General features: G+C 34.4%; 1 protein-coding gene across 13 annotated transcripts in view; it reads right to left on the bottom strand.

Annotated features, from left to right (window-relative positions):
• The window catches only part of DGKB (diacylglycerol kinase beta), a 788,048-nt gene that overhangs the window by 163,396 nt on the left and 606,076 nt on the right, over positions 1 to 18,576 (bottom strand). The window lies entirely within an intron of this gene.

Genomic DNA, 18,576 nt, shown 5'->3' with positions numbered 1-18,576 from the left:
CTAATATATTTTAGACTTTTATAAATCATGGACGTCAATATTGCCAAATAATGTATGATTAAGAAAGAAAACAGGCTCTACACTGACAACACAGAGACTGCTTGAGATTCTCTCTCTCCCTCTTTCTCTCTTCCCCTCTCCCACTTGTGCACTTACTTACTCTCTTTCTCTCTCTCTCAAAAAAAAAACATAAACATTAAAAAAGAAAGATAAAAGTGAAAAATGGAATAATTAAAAATACTTTCTTAATCCAAAAAAAGATGAAACAGGAGAGGAAAAGCAACATACAAAAGATAAGACAGAAACAAATACTAAAAGACAGTAGATATATCAGTAATTATATTAAATACGAATGGAATAAATACTTAATAATAGTACTGTCAGTCTTGTTGGGAAAACATACGTAACTGTATGAAGCTTATAAGAGACATACCTTAACCCAGCATAAAAATATTAATTAAGAATAAAGGATAGAAAAGGATTTACAATGCAAGGATAATAAAGTTGGTCCAGCTATGCCAATATAAGGTAAAAAAGTCTTATACTGGCATAGTCTTAAATGTCATAGTGATAAAAGGATTATACCATTTGCTTAGACTGCTTTTTGTAATGTGACAGAGTTGACTAGGTACAATACAGAGCATATGACCCACAAAGCTTAAAATTTTGCTAACTAACAATATAGAAAAAGTTTGCCTAATTTAAGTGCAGAATAGAGAATCCAGAAATAAATCAACACATAAATGGACATATGAATCAAGATTATGTTATCACTGATAAGTGGATTAGGACCCTTTTCAGTAAACGGTGCTATGTAAATTGAATGCTATGAAAAAAAAAAAAAAATCCGGGCTTGGATCTTAAGACATGACCAAAAAAAAAAAAATTTCATCTAAGAGCTAAAGTTAAACAAATGAAGCTTCTCAAAAATAACACAGAAGATGTTAAATGTTTTTAAAAGAAAAAAAAACTAACCATAGCCTTAAAATCGATAATCAAAAAGGAATAAATTGATAAACTGGACTTCAATAAAATTAAGATGTGACCTTCAAAAGATGCCATGCCATTAATAAAGTAAACGGGCAAGCCAAAGTCGGAGAATATAGTTGCAAACCACAGAGCCAACAAAAGACTCTAAGTTTTTCAAAGATGAATGGTTAGATAGAGATAAAAACAATTTTTACATTTTTTTAATTTTAAAAATAAGCAAAAGACTTTGACAGACATTTCATAAAGGAGGATATCCAAATAACCTCGTTACATAAAATGGTAGTCCACATCATCAGCTATCACTTGAATGCATATTTAAAAGACAATAAACTAGAATGGCTACATTTAAAAGACTCATCATCCAAAGCATTGCTGAGGTTATGGAGGAACTGGAAGCCTCTTCTACCCCTGGCTGGAGTGTACTTCGGTACAACTACTTTTAGCAGTATCTAACAAAACTGGACATCCATATGCCCTATGACCAAGAAATTTTCTGTCTTCAGTCGATACCCAGAAGAAATACATACACACGTCCAAAGACCTGTACAATAATGTTCACAATGGTAGAAGTTATAATAGTCCCAGGCTGGTAAAAAAAGAACCTACATTCATACAATGGATAATATCAAGTGATGAAAATATGAAATTAAAGAACCCAGACATAAATGAATATATGCTATATGATTCTATTTTTATAAAATTCAAAACCCAGCAAAACTTATTCATAGTAATAGAACTCAGAATACTGAGTAGGGCATGTGTTGTGGGATGGTGCTTCTGTGGTATTGGTATTCCTTTTCTTGATGGAGAAGACTGGTTAAATAGACGTGTTCATTTTGTCAAAATTCATCTACTGTACATATATGAAGTGTACACTTTTCTGTGCAAATGTTAGAGTTCATTAAAGTGTTCAGCATTTCTGTGCAAACGTTAGAGTTCATTAAAGTGTTCAAGGTTTTAAAAATTGTAACACCTAGTTGGAGAGGGATTAGGGGATGGGAGGGAATGCATGACGTTTTAGATAAATGATCCGGGAAAGCCTCTCCCAGGAGAACATATTTTTGCAGTGACTTGAAAGAAGCAAAGAAGAAGCTATGTGAAACCATGTGAAGATCTGAGATAAAAACATTCCAAACAGAGGGAATTTCACTGGAAAGGCTCTGAGGTGGTATTATGCTTGGTGTATTTGATGAACAATAAAAAGGCTGACTGGACTTGAGTGGAATGAGGAAGGCAGACACATATCAGATTGGCTGGGCACATATTAAACTCCTGAATGAATGACTTATATTCATGTTGACTTTCTGTCTTAACACACCCAGTCCATTAAATACATATAGCACACGGTAAATTGGTTTAGAATACACTATCTACTATCCTTAGGAAAATAAGACTTAAATTGAGGGTAATCAACTTGCTCAGTTTAAGAGCTGAGTATCATTTGGTTCAATCTTTAAAGTGTTGCCCATCCTACGCAATTCTTAATGAAGACAGAAACCATCAGTTAATCAAGAAAATAGGTTGAAGGAAAAAAAAAAGTGTTAATAAAGCATAATCTGTTTATTCACTGATCATTTATGAAAAAGAGTTATAGGCATATTTCATATATAAACATGAAAGGTTTACAGAGAGATGATGCTAGATTTAAGACATGACACTAGCAACAATGGAAATAGAACAATAAAAAAAAAATCATGTTTTAAAGGGACACAGTGCTCTCAGAAACAAAAGCTACCTGGGTTGCCCAGGAAAGGCAGCCAATGACATGTGAGGTAACTGAAACTTATTCTCAGATAGCAAAAGAATATGAACAATGATTATACTTTCCACATTTTATGAGAACCTAGACAACCCACACTCTAACTCTGTGAGAATTTTTCCTTTTTAATTTAAAAGTAGTAGCATTCACTTTCCCAGCAACAATAACACAACACATGCAAGAACAATAAAATAAGAATTCAAAATCTTGAGACCATGCCAAAAAGCTTCCTTGAGAATTGTGAATGACCTTCAATGGGACTGCATCCCTGATGTCTAGAAAGAGTTGTTCAAAAGCAGTACGCACTGGACTTGAAATCACAGAACTCCTTCCATTTTCCCTTCTTACTGAGTCTATGTTAAAGGGCCATAAATTTTGTTGTCAGTTATTGCCACATCTATTGGGACACAGTCAGTGCCAGTTTGAAAAGAGTTTTGCAGCCTAGCTAGGGTCCATTACCTGTCCCCCGTCCTCTCTTACAATTTATTTTCACCCCAGCAGGCAGCACCTTACAAGGTCATTAATTTGCTAGACAGCTTGTGCTTTCCAATACAGCCTACTTTAGAGAGGGCTCTTCAAACATCTTGGTGAACCACAGTAATGTTTTGTACCACCAAGAGGGAAACAGAAATCTAAGAGCAGCAAGCACAATCTGAACTGGTTGCTCAGGAGACTTGATCTCTGCTACAAAACCAATGGGAGATGGTCATGGGCAATTGGCTGATGAGGCTCCCAAGGAATCAGGACTGTGGCCACCACAATTTTACCAGCTTTGTAAGAAAGTGAGAGATGAAAGATGTATGGCCAAAGGGAATGCAGAAAATAAACCACGTATTCCATGATTCACCAGGAGGAAGAAAGTAACAAAGAAGGAGAAGCGAAGAAACTAATCTAACAGGTATTCTGACAGGGATAAACTAAACAATTCAATCATTCCAGAATCCTGGAAAGAGTCAGCTGTATTCTAGTCAACTTCGATTGGTGCAAACATTCTAATAGGAATTGCGCCTTTCTTGGGCAGGAAGGATGAAGAGCTTGTAATTCAAAGGTGGCTCAGAATGCACTCGGCACCTTATTTCTCATCAGATCTCATTTAAATATTTCAAATACTGAAAACTCCACTGCTTAATCCTAATGCAGTTTTTCAGAAAAGGAAACATACATTGTAAATCTGAAGTAAGAATGGTATTCATTTTATAATGTTGTAGTGTCAGGTTTCATTCTTAGAAGTGTGCTGGTTGATAGATGGAGAATGACCTCTTAACCTTTGCCTCCTCTCTCACAAATGTGGGCCAAATGTTACAAGGGCTTCACATGAATTCCAGTGACAATCTTGTGCATATTTTAGTGGATGAAATAACAGTAAGGACATCTTACATTTCTATAGTAAGTTACTTAAAATTATTGAAATAAATAATTTCATCCTGTAGGTAAAAACAAAATGAGAAATTGTTGTCTCCATTTATACAGGTGAGGATACAGATTTGGCCAAGATAATGGTTCTGAGTTCATGAATTTCTCTCTTTTTTATCACAGAATCTGTTACAGTCATTCACTTAAGAAACTGAAAACTAAAAACTAAACCTTGTCTGTAAGAAATTCACTGGCCCTCAATGTCCATGTCAAAGGTCTTTTCCCTCAGAGGTTGCTCACTTGAAAAAATAGGAAGAAGATAGCCTAAATTAAGATGAGAATTCTGTGTAAGACCAACCATTGGTGTGTTTCTTTTCTTTTCATGAAATATAACTTAGTTTTATCATAAGAAGACAGAAAAACAAAACAGAAAGACAAATCACTACAGCACAGTCAACAATACTGCATTATAAACTTCAAAGTTGCTAAAAAACTAGATCTTAATTATTTAATGGGACAGAGAGGTTAGCTAACTATTTGGCGGTAATCATAATGCAACATCTAAATGCATCAAATCAACACACTGTATAACTTAAACTTACATCATATTACATGTCAAGTGTATCTCAATTTTAAGAATGCAAAACAAGTATCACACACACACAAAGTCATTATAGTAGCTGAACAAAATTTCCCTAGAGACCTTCAGAAGCCACTGCCTTCTAATCGAGGAGTAGGTGTAAATGTGCTACAAGGGACCATTAAAAGAGGAAGTTGTTTAGCTAATGGGGCAGGATCATTCTAGGATGCCTAGGATGAGCCTTCTCATGGGGGGAGGGAGAATGATGAAATCTGAAGACGGCAATCTTCTCCAAGGATGACATCTAGTAGAAGAAAAGAAAAGGAAGACCAAAAAAAAAAAAAAAAAAACAAAAAAAGGGAATTCCTTTCCACCTGTTTTAATCCTCCTTTTCCCTGGGAATAATGATCTGTATTTCCCTCAGGAAAATGCTTAGCAAACATTTTGTATTATCAATCTCACTTCTGCTATTAAAACAAAAATAAAACTTATCTTCCTTTCTCCTAAAGCAATACTTTGTTTGGTTCCCTGGTTTTTTGACTAGAACTTCCAAAATAATCTGTGTTCAAGAAATGTTTTTCTGCCATGCATCATTGTGTAATCTGCACTGTCCACTACTCTTTCCCCATAAATAAATCCAATATATATGTATGTACACACACACACACACCATAAACACATATGCACTTATACATACAAACTCTGTAACAACATATACCTGATAAAGGCCTTTTCTGTGAGTACTCACTAGTAAATATCCAGATTTATTAACCCCTGTCCCCCATGAGAGAGATTTAAAATGTCAGATAATTTTTAGTTTAATTCAACTTTTTTTTTTAAATTAAATTCAAGTTAGATAATATACAGTGTAGTCTTCGATTCAGGAATAGAACCCAGTGATTCATCTCTGACATATGACAACCAGTGCTCATCCTGGTAAGTTGCCGCCTTCATACCCATCACCCATTTAACCCATTCTTCTACACACTCCCCTCTGGCAACCCTTTCGTTCTCTATATTTAAGAGTCTCCTATGGTTTGCCTCTCTCTTTTCTTTAATATTACCTTTCCTTCCCTTCCCCTGTGTTCATCTGTTGTGTTCCTCAAATTCTACATACGAGTGAAATTATATGATATGTGTCTTTTTCTAAGTGACCTATTTCACTTACCCCAGTTCCACCCATATTGTTGTAGATCGAAGGATTTCATTCTTTTTCATCACAGAGTAGTATTCCATTATATATATATATATATATATATATATATATATATACATATACATATATATATGTATATATATATACATATACATATATATATATGTGTATGTATATATATACACACACTACATCTTCTTTATCGTTTTATCAATTGATGGGCATCTGGGCTCTTTCCATAATTTGGCTATTGCTGATAGTGCTGCTATAAACATTGGGGTGCATGTACTACTTCAAATTAGCAGTTTTGTGTCCTTTGGATAAATTCCTAGTAGTGAAAGTGCTGGGTCATAGGGTAGTTCTATTTTTAATTTTTTGAGGAGTCTCCATACTGTTTTCCAGAGCAACTGTACCAGTTTGCATTTCCAGGAATAGGGCAGAAAGGTTCCCCTTTCTCTGTACCCTAGACAACATCTGTTGTTTCCTGAGTTGTTCATGTTAGCCATTCTGACAGGTGTGAGGTGGTATCTCATGGTGGTTTTGATTTGTATTTCCCTCATGATGAGTGATGTTGAGCATCTTTTCATGTGTCTCTTAGCCATTTGGATGTCTTCTTTGGAAAAGTGTCTATTCATGTCTTTTGCCTATTTCGTCACTGGATTATTTGTTTTGGGATGTTGAATTTGGTAAGTTCTTTATAGATTTTGATTACTAACCCTTTATCTGATTTGCAAATATCTTCTCCCATTTTGTTAACTGCACAGCTAATTCAACTTTTAAGCCTAAACTGATGCATTCACTTTATTTTTGTTTGCAATATTTTGGATAACTGCATAGTTTCTTGACTTGCAAAAGAAGTTAAATTTCAGGATGTACCATAAGTCTACCTTACCATAGTCACTCCCTTCCTCAAGAATGAAATCAACTGTTATATTTCCTTGTTAATTGCTGACTGCTGTATGAACATTTGGATGAAAAGTTTACAAAGGTAAGATATATAAAATATTCAGAAACCAAAGAGCAAAAATGAAAAAAACAAAAAATGCAACAGAAATCTAAACTAATCTATTTTAACATGACAAATAAGATAAAGACCTTATAGAATTAGAAGAAATGGGTTTCATTAATAAAAAGACAGAACACATACTGATGAAGAATTTAGAAATAATACCTAACTACAATAATGTACAAAACCTCAGACTCAAAACAGCACTGCTTATATGTTAGCATATATTAGTAACATCGTTTCATATCTCTGGGAGTTACTCAAATCCTACAACACATTTAAAATTGCTATTTCAATATGATACAATTACTATCTTTTAAAAATCAAACAACATTTTTTATACTTTTATACTAGGTAAAAGATGAATTGACTCCTTTCCTTGCTACCCGCTTGGCACACTAAATATCCTGGTACTTCCATTCTAGGGAGTGGCAGGGCAATGTTAAAAAAAATACTACAATGTGGGGCACCTGAGTGGCTCAGTCTGATAAGCATCCGACTCTTAGTTTGGCTCAGGTCACAATCTCATGGTTCGTGGGTTTAAACCCTGCAATGGACTCTGCACTGACAGAGTGGAGCCTATCTGAGATTCTATCTCATCCCTCTCTCTGTGCTCTACCCTGCTTGTGCTATCAAGATAAAAAAAAAACTTTAAAAACTTAAAAAAAAAAAACAACACAATGTAAGGGCTCTGAGGGAAGAAAGTGCTTATAATCAACTATAGAAAGCTTGGCAAAACTACCAATGATTAATATATTATTTCGTTACTGCTTAATTATTTACCAAAGAGATTTAAGAGTTAGAAGTTTCACAGCACCAACATGTTTAAATATGAAGTGACTTGTGTCATCTATTTTTTTTTATTGAAGTCACATTTTTGTGCACATGACTCTCTTTTTAATTTTGAAAAGACATTTAATCACAGATCCCATGAACCTTTCTTGCAGGAAATTTAATAACTAAATGTTCTTTGGTATTTGTTCATTTTTTTCTCCCTTACTCTTTGTCTAACAAGATACTCTGAAAATGTGAACGCCACAGACTTAGAAAGAAAATGTCTTATGTAGTTTTTGGAGGGAGAGATACATATTCTCAAGCATCATCAGTAGGGAAAAAGTCAGTATGCTAAGGACTTTAACTATCAGAAAAGACATGAATTTAAATCAATATGCAGAAAAAAGATTCTTAATTTTTTTTTTGTTATTCAATATGTTGAAAATGCTATGGTTTTCTCAGCCACAGAAATTGAGTTCTACAAATAGCAGCAGATTATTTTATTAAATCAGAACCAAATTACTAATTTCAGTATTAATGGTTAGCTTTGACATGTTTAAAAAGGGTAGAAGGTACTTAATAGACCTGTCTTCCACCCTGAAATGAACAACTGTTCAGGGAAATGGAAGTGTTCAAAGATACATTTTCTTTCAGCCAATCTGTGAAATATAATATAATTATTCTCTTTTAATGAATCTCTCAACGAGGAGCAATCTTTCAGAGCTTGAACAGGTAAAATATAATGATAATGGGAGAAGCTTTGTAAATAAAAGGATGAAATGAGATTGTTATTTTATGCCATATTACGGGACAATTAGAATAACAGTGCAGCATTCATCAGGCATTTGAACTTTCTAAAAAAATTCCTTAGGGCTCATTTAAATTGGTCATATTTATCCACGGAGATTTTTAGTCTTATTTCAAATGACTGTCACCTTATAACATTGAGGCCTCAATCTTTACCTTACTCTGATTAATGGTTGTACTTGTACAGCAGCCAACAGATGCTGCCTGAAAGAGACACCAAGAAACCCCTGAATGTATAAATCTACAGTTTACCAAGAAAAAAACAATAGAACTATTTTTATTAAGCCTGGAGAATAATTATCCAGAATGGAGGGAATGATGATCTTTATGAATCTCTATCAATTTCCAAACAGTTGGCTGGATACTGTCCAACAAACTACAAGTGATATGTTAACTACTTCTATATAATAAAAACCTTATTCATGAAAACTAAATTCATGGCAATGGAACTCTAGTGGTTGGTTGCCTTGGTTGTCTCAAATTCACATGACTCAAAGCTAATTAAGTAGGTGGTGGAATCTGACTCTTTTCAAGAAAGAGGTATTGGGGCACCTGGGTGGCTCAGTCAGTTAAGCATCCAACTCTTGACTTTGGTTCAGGTCATGATCTCATGGTTCGTGAGTTCCAGGGCCCATTGGGCTTCGTGTTGATAGTGCGGAGCCTGCTTGGGATTCTCTTTCTCCTCTCTCTGTCTCTGTCTCACTCTCTCTAAAAATAAATAAATAAACTTAAAAAAAAAAAAAAGAAGTCTCTTTGCTCCCTAATGGACTCCCAATGGCACCCTTTGGTAGTTAGACAAATGACTGCAAACAGAATCAGGTGATAGATTGTTGTGGTTTGCTCACATCCATTAAGGTAACTAGAAGAAAATACTTATAAATGAAAGAGAGGTGAAATAAAAGTCTAATATCTCTCCTGGTATGACTTGAAATCTTTAAATAAGACGTCATTCCACAAGATGGTGCAATTGAAGTTTCATCCTCAAGGAGATTAGTTTTTCTTTGTTATTATTTCCTATCTTGATGGAAGAGAGAACAGTTTTTAATACCAACAGAATAAAAAGGAACTGGGACTCATGTTTAACAATTTTTGTAGTGGGTTTCATGTCGTTTTGAAAGTTCTTTCATGTTTACTATTTTTTTAATCCTCCCTAACTTCTTGTCATATCTTGATTATAGGAAAAATTATTTTAAGCTTCCCAGGGCATATCTATTACATGAGCTTTAAATTACCATCCTCAAATGGCAAGATTACAGTAGAGTTTTCCATTTAGGAAACTTATAAGAATGATCTCATATTTGGGAGCTTTATGTGACTATGATTTGAAACCAAGATCTACAAGTGTTATTCAATTAGTTGAGGCTTATATAATCAGTCAATATTTATTTACCTTGGAAATATATTTTATATTTTCACCACTGCATAAGTTAAATTTACTTAGACTTATAATGCATCCTTAGCCTGGGTGGAGGACCTGCCATTGTTTTCTACGGACTCAGGATTGAATACTATGTCACAGAAACATGTCAGGTAGTCGTTTTATCACTGATGTTACACACCAACATCATAGAGAAAATGATCCATTAAAGCGTTTATATTTTCCATCTTTCTCTGAAGTCACAATTAAAATCAATAGCTGGAAAAGTAGAAGGGGAACAACTGGAAATAAAGAAGGTAGTCTGCCTCAGAAGTCGGAGAAGGTAGCAGCCGAGTTTTAATTCAAACCCTCAAATAAACAAATCCCTTTCCTTCTGCTTTTGCATTGACTAGATTGATTGCCAGATCATATATTTTTCAAAATGCAACTGCTACAAAAATCTAATTTGTTTCAAGTTTTCCCAGACTCATTGTGTTGAAGCAAATTACTCCTTGTTCTGCCTTTCCCTACCTCTGTGTTACTTGGATTTTCTCCATTTTCCTTTTTCAGTTTGTTTTTAAGAATAAGCTCTTAATAGTAATGATCTCATTTATGTATTAGAAAATACCACTTCCCTGTTTAAATTATTACTTATCTGTTGTATCAAAATGATTTCGTGGACTTACCATTTTACTATAAAAAGTTCTAGAATTATCTATCGTGCATGTCAGATTTTATTCCCAGAATTATACTATGTGCCAGACTTTGTTTCTAGAATACTGTGTGTCAGGTTTTGAAAATTTGACTGTTGAACATGGGAGAAAAGGGCAATAATGCTAGTTCGAAAGACTGCCAACTGATGTTTCAATTGTTCATAAATAATAATTTACTCATATTTATGGTTTTTGTTTTCCAAATTTCTATGAGGCTAGCACATTCTCTGTACTTTTATAGTGCCAGGACAAATAGAAATTTCATAAATGCTTCTTCATAATATATATGCTTTTATAGGACAGCTAGGTCAAAGATATGAATACCCAGTCTTATACCGTGAAAATACATTTCTACTTTTACATGTAAGAAATATGTTTTATAATTCCTTAAGTTTTTATTACCATTTTATAAACTTTAAAAGCATGCCTTTCATAAAAATATAGAGAGCTATCATATAGGATATCTAGGTGTATGATTCAATATTCAGCTGTAAACAGAAACTTCGAGATTTAGATAGTTTTACTAAATATGTGATATTATTTACATTACCCACTGCTGGAGGCAGTTTAAAAATATACAATTAGGAACTCATTTGAGACATCTCCTTAAAGGTTACTAGATAGCAAATGTTTGGATCTATTTTCAACGAATAAAATTATCATGGAATCAGTATATGTTTTTTTGTGAAATGTAATATCTCAAATGCCATAATCTTTTTTCCACAATTTTAAGATCCAGGTAAAATAACGCAGCATAAAATCCTTTCTTGTTTCTAAATTTAATTGATTTAATCACTGGATTTAAATGCTTGGAAATTGTTCTGCTTGCCGATGTTTGAATGCCAAATACATCATCTACAGTTCTAAAATGAATGTTGCAGTTTATATTTAGACAACTTAAAACATTGCCTTCTAAATTACCCCAAATAACCCACAGAAATGTCTAGAAAAACTGATAATAATGGATGTCAAATGTCCTTACCATCAGCTTTCAGATAAGTATAACCTGTACAAGACATAGAAAGTATTAGGGTCTTACGATGTAAATGCCTGTGCAGTTGCCCAGGCAATACAATGCACAGCACACACAGATTAATCTCAACTCTTTCAGAGCCTATGATCCCCATTTTAAAGATGGAGACACAAGAGCCAATAATCTTATTTATCTTCAGAGGCAAAATAAATTCAAGTTTTGCTGCTTTCAGAGATACCAATTTGCTTATTCTCTTTGATCAGTTTGGTTTAGATTGATTTCTTCTTCTTCCTACTTCCTGGGAGTTTTCAAAAACATAACAATAAAGACATCTGATATAGAGAGATTCCTTGATAGTCAGGTGCACAGTCTCTCTTCTCTGGCTTCTAAGAAGAATCAGGGTTATAGTCTTTCCTAACACAGAGCACACACATCACACATAGGGTGGGGTGGGAGTGTATGTAGTGTAAAGTCCATAGAAGAGCTTACTCTTGGGGGACTGATACATAGTAAACTTTAAGCAAGATGATGAAAAAGAGGAAGAATGTTTACACTAAGTGTCCAAAATTAGAGCTGTGTGAATGACAGGAAGAGAGGAGACCTGTAACTTCTAAACTTCAGTCTTTCTTGTCCCACCTTCACAATCTTTGCCTTACTCAAATACCTCCTATATTATTATTCAGTTTTGGTTTTTACCCTATTTTTGCTCAAACAGATTTACTTCAAGAATAAAACTGAGGTTAAAATTGTAAGTTAAAAAAAAGCAGCATCCCTTACCATAAACAACTATAACAATAGATATAAAAACTACTAAACTTTAAAATATCCATCTGCATACAGCTTGAACCATTTTGATTTTCCATCAGCGGAATGCATGCTGCAATCCTGGGAAATGCCGCCCAAATAAAAGAATCCGCATTGTTGAATGGGAATGAAATCACTGAAAATTTCTTGGATAATATCACATGCCAATTAGTTCATAAAATACACTTCTGGGGGTGCCTGGGTGGCTCAGTCGGTTAGGCGTCCGACTTTGGCTCAGGTCATGATCTCGCACTTTGTGAGTTCAAGCCCGTGTTAGGCTCTGTGCTGACAGCTCGGAGCCTAGAGCCTACTTCAGGTTCTGTGTCTCCCTCTCTCTCTGCCCCTGCCGTGCTCTTTCTCTGTCTTTCAATAATAAATAAACATTTAATTTTTGTTTTAAATAAACTTCCATATGACTGGTACATGGATACTTGTATCCCCATGTGTGGTGAACAGTCACCTGGCTGATGAGGTTTCAAGCAGGAAGTCCCAGCGGCTCCCCACAGTGTTTCCAGTAGCTTCTGGCAAATGTTTAAAACTCTTTGGCTTGAATTACTTTGGCTGAGTGGTTTCAAACCTTTTAAAGCAGTCAACCTTTTTTTTTTTTTTAATTTTATTCAGATTAAGCAACATTTTAAAGATCAGGAAATGGAAGAGAAAATTTAGATTTTATTTGTACAAATATATTTTAGAGGTTCACTTTGAATAGTCAATCCATGAGAATAATGGACTTTTTCTGATCAACAGTTGCAGTATCACAGTCATCGTATTTTCACTGATTTCTGCATTTTGTGTCAGTTGTGTGGCATTGAAAATATCCTGAACCAAACAGCATGTGACGGTAAATGCTAGGAATGTTTTGCAACTCACGTGGTGGCCTTATACCATTTCTGGGAAGTGAAATAGTTGGACTTGTACCTTCAAAGCTAAGACCATTAGCATAGCTGAAAACTGCTCACATTACCTGACAAGTCCTCACTGTTTGGCTAAAAAATACTTTGAAAGATGTTTTTTAGGATACATGGACCCCTATGATTACAGCAGTGTTATTTACAAAAGCCAAGATATGGAAGCAGCCCAGGTGTCCAATGATTGATAAATGGATAAATAAAATGTGATATATAGAGAAAATGCAATATTATTCAGTCACTAAAAAGGAGGAAATTTTGCTATTGGCAATGGCATGGATGGAGCTAGAGAGGTTATAACACTAAGTGAAATAGGTTAGTCAGAGAAAAACATACCATAAGATAACACACATATGTGGAAACTAAAAACAAATGAGCAAAGGGGAAAAAAAGAGATAGACAAACTAAGAAACAGACTCTTAACTATGGAGCACAAACTGATGGTTACTAGAAGGGGGGTGCATGGGGGATGGGTTAAATAGGTGACGAGGATTAAGGAGTGCACCTGCTGTGATGAATACCAGGAGATGCATGGAACTGTTGAATCACTACACTGTGTACCTAAAACTAATATAACACTGTATATTAACTAACTGGAATTAAAATAAAGACTTACAAAGTAAAATACTGGTGAAGATAACTGACTGAAACACAAAAAAGAAAGCATAAATAGTTTATAAGATATTCACATTATAGATTACTTTGTAGCCACAAAATATAAATGATTAAAATGAGGGGCGCCTGGGTGGCTCCATCGGTTAAGCGTCCGACTTCAGCTCAGGTCATGATCTCACTGTCTTCATGAGTTTGAGCCCTACGTCAGGCTCTGTGCTGATGGCTCAGAGCCTGGAGCCTACTTCGGATTCTGTGTCTCCCTCTCTCTCTGCCCCTCCCCTGCTCATGCTCTGTCTCTGTCTCTGTCTCAAACAATAAGTAAACACATTAAATTTTTTTTAAATAAATGAATAAAATGATATTCTGCCATGGAATGATTCCTAAGATATATAATCAAAAAAAAAGGCAAGTATCAGAACAATGTATATGGTACAATCTCACTTATGTGCACAAAAAATAGAGTCTGTGAACATGCGTGGTATATAAGAACATGGCTGGTAGAAAAAGGCAGAGAGTCCATATTCTAAACCTGGAGTCCATATTCTAAACCTTACTTCTGTAAGGGCCAGACAAATATTTTCAACTTTGTGGCCACCCAGTCTTTAAGAAACAACTATTTAACTATACTGCTGTAACACGAAAGCTATTATAGACAATTATAGCAGGAATACAACTGAAAGGACATGGCTGTGTTCCTGTAAAACTTCGTTTGCAAAAATTCTGTATGATTGATTTGGCCCCTAGGCCAGAGTTTGCCAACCCTAGTCGTTTTTTACTCTGTTTGCAGAGTAAGAAGTGAATTATTGCTAAAATCATTTACAAAAAAACATACTAGTGTATTATATATATTTAAAAAATATTAACAAACACTGCCCAATCCAAAAAAACACAGTTTTTCAACTTTGTCAATCCAAATTACTGTAAGATGCTACTTGTTATTTGGTTTAGATGTTCACTGGAAGTTTGTTAGTCAAATTCATGTTACCCCGCATACTTAGCTGAAATTTTGTTTCAATTTCATTGCAGGCTCTTTGGTTGCAGTTGTGAGCATGTTTATACCACAAATCTCTGATAAAAGCGCACTTGATGTTTAAGCTACTACAAGCCTAGTATCTTTGTGATGTACTTAATGCAATTTCTTCATGACAAAAATGCTTCCTAAAAATTCATTTCCATTTTCATTTAAAATAGTATTATTATCACTTTGTTTTCACTTCCATTGATTGTTATGTACCGTTTATTGCTTATGCCAAGTAAAAGTACTGAAGTTTGTGGGCCTTTTAATTGAATGTGATCATATACACTGTGGTGGTAATGTACCCTTATATGCAATTATCCTATTAAATATACAAAGACATTAAGAGAGAGACAGCATATGAGCCAGGGAGAGGGGCAGAGGGAGGGAAAGAATCTCGAGCAGTATCCAAGCTCAGCACAGAGCCTGACATAGGGCCTGATCCCATGGCCCTGGGATCATGACCTGAGCTGAAACCAAGAATCAGACGCTCAGCTGACCAAGCCACCCACATGGCCCATTACATACATTTTTTTAAGTGACTGTTACAAAACTACAGCTTTTCCAATTAATGGCACAGTTTTTACTTTTTTTATCTGTGCATACACACACACACATACACACACACGTGTGTGTGTGTACGTGTGTGTGTGCGTGTGTATGTGTAGATATGTATATCTGTCTTTTTATCTATCTACTGAGAAGGAAGAGGAGGATAAGAAACAGGAGGAGGAGAGGAAGTTATTTTGTGATAGCAGAATTTAATGATTTTAGAGTCATTAATATGACAAAATGTTTTATAGAACACACCTTACCGTGTTTTCATTATAGTTTTTTTTCTTATATTTCTAAAATATGGCAATAATTGGTTTGAACCAAGGTTTCACAGAACCTCTGAAAAATTACAGTTATAACTCAATGGAACAAAGTTTGAAAAATAATGGTTTAGCTGAAGGCCTTTATTTCTTTTAAAATGCAAATACCTCTACTTTCATCTGCAATCAGTCATTTCTACATTAATGTGAGTGAATTTATTAGACATCCTTCTGAGGCTTGGATTTACTTCAGAAGAGAAGGAAGCAAAGATAAACTCAGTAACTGAAAGTAGTGGGGAAGACTGAGTTAATATTAGGGGTAGGCGCACTGAAGAACTACTTGGCCTACTTTACAATTTTGCTTAAAGACCGTGGTGTCCATACATAACACGCTTACTTATATTTCCAAAAACAAAACACAAAAGACAAACCCACAAAGAAAATATCTACTGAGCTGGATGAGTGTGAATATGTTTCAGAATTGCATCCAACTGTTCTAAAATGTTCTGCTGGAACAATAATGTAATTAAATGAATTACTTATAATTTTGATCAACTTGAATTAAACCAAGCATAAAATTTCCAACCAGTGAAATTATTAACTGAAGATACTCTGATCCTATGCTGTGAGTGTCCTCAAAGATTGCAAGCAAATTAATTGTGCAGGAGTCTCAGATCACAGACAGCATAACATAGATGAGGATTTAATGCTCTAAAACCTGGTCCCATACCTTTGGTTTATGGCAGTTTCAAAATGAATAAAAAATAAGTAAACTCTTTCTTAATTTAAACCCTTCTACCAGATAAAATAATCTTTCTTTATTATAAGAATCTAGATACGTATGCTGCCTCTACTCTCCGTCCCCATCAAAAGCATTCTTACACTTTATGAAAACAAACATCCTTCCAATATACTAAAAGTTAGTTTAAATTATAAACTTTTTGCAGAGGCATATCAGAAAAGTTGTTTGTTAATATTTCAAGAAGGTACTTCCTAAAAAGGAAGTTATAGTACTAAATTTTTTTTTTAGTTCTTTACTTACATATTTTCTAAGAGTAAAAAATATTAACTTGGATCTGGGCTAAAGAAATGTTTTCAACTAGAATTACATTTTTCATATTTCAAGCTAAAGTCAACACTTATAATCATTTTATGTGAAATTGAAAATATATTTAGATTTAAAATATCGATTGACCTAACATTTAATACTATTGTTTTTGTGTCAAGATACTAAAAACAAAATCAAATGATAGAAATATGTACTACTTAGAAAAGGGGTCTACTAAGTGATAACTTTCACTTCTTGAGTATTGAGTACAACATTTACTGTTGTACTGTAAATTGCAGAATAAATCTGCAATCAAATCTTAGAGGCATTTTGAAATACTTCTAGCTATTTTGTTGTCAAATATATCAAAATGGAAAAAAAATCTAGATAAAGTTAATAAAAAGGAAATACAGGTTAGTATATTATTTAATATTCGGCTGATAAGGTCATTTTTAATAAGGGAATTGTTCTTGTCTGAAGATTAAGCTCAAACAACTTAGCATCATCGGTTTCAAGAGAAGGAACAAAAAAGTTGAGCCAAATCGGTTATGAACATACTTTGGTTACTGCTCGTACAATGACCTTCGAAAACACTGATTTCTGCTGTTTTTCCCTTTGTGGTGAGAAAAAATGTATTTGAAGTCACAAACCCTACAGGTTTGTAGTTTCTTCTTTCCCGAACTTACGAAAACTTGGCCCTAATAGTTCCACAACAGTAAGAAGACAGTGGGAAGAAAGAAGTTCTTGTACAGTTAATGGGCAATGACAGTCTCTGGCAGTATTTCTGGCTGATTTTGCTGTGCTTTATTTCAGGTGTGTATCCTGATAAAAAGCATACAGAGGGGCGAGAGTGAGGCCAGCAGAGGCCAGGGAGGCCAGCGCAATAGGGGTTGTATAGACACTCGTCCCGGTCGAGCACAGTCACGAGTTTGACAAACTTTAACAGCTCGAGCGGTGAATGTAGCTGGCAGCCGAACACTGAGAATAATTCAGATTTCTATCTGGAATATCAACATGCAAAGGACATGCCAAGTATTGGTATGTAGTAACCACATAAATATTGGAAATTATTATAAGTATTACATATATAACTTTTTAAAATTATATGGGTTATATTACTAATATATATGTACCCAGTGCTTCCCTAGAAAGAGAGGCAGAGATTTTTAAGTCTGATCTTAGTATGGTCCTGGAACTAATATTAATACGTAGGAGATTTTTTACTAATTTTCTTAGAATATTAACCTTATATTTAAATATAAATACAATATTAATGTCAACAACCCCTAGGGAAATAATTATATCTAATTCCCTTCATTTTATGATTCATATGGTACAAACCTAGTCACTTCTTCTATATGTGTCTCCTCCAAAAAAACACTTTTCTCTATGTTTTCATATAATTATATTAACTCTGAGTATGAAGCATTTATATTAACTTGGTGTATATTTGCTTGTACTAAATTACATGACTCTTCAGAATTTACCTCTTTAGGATTACCTACATGTTTAAGGGGCTTCAAAAGCTTTTGTCATTGACAGGTTGTAATAAGCACTCCTTTCAAGAGAATAGTACCTAATATTTTCTCTGTTAATCTTTGTCACCCTCATGGTCACCATATTCCATATAACATAAGTAACTGCCAGGTACCGAAACTTGAATCAGATACCTGAAGACAGGGAAAGATAAAGCTATTTCCTGCCACCATAAAGCCTACCAACCATCTTCACATGTTACTGTGTTACTTATTTTTTAAATGTATTTATTTATTTTTCTTGGGTCTATAAGCCTGTAACCTCTCCATATTCTGCCTTTGCTACACTGAGCAAGCCAATATGCTTTCTGATGGCCATGTGAATGCCATCAATGGTATTAATTAGATTCTGGAAAGTCAAAGAAATG

The sequence above is a fragment of the Acinonyx jubatus genome, chromosome A2, assembly GCF_027475565.1.
Source record: "Acinonyx jubatus isolate Ajub_Pintada_27869175 chromosome A2, VMU_Ajub_asm_v1.0, whole genome shotgun sequence".
Taxonomy (NCBI): domain Eukaryota; kingdom Metazoa; phylum Chordata; class Mammalia; order Carnivora; family Felidae; genus Acinonyx; species Acinonyx jubatus.
Note: the sequence above shows the minus strand (reverse complement) of the source record. Positions and strands in the feature narration are given on the sequence as shown.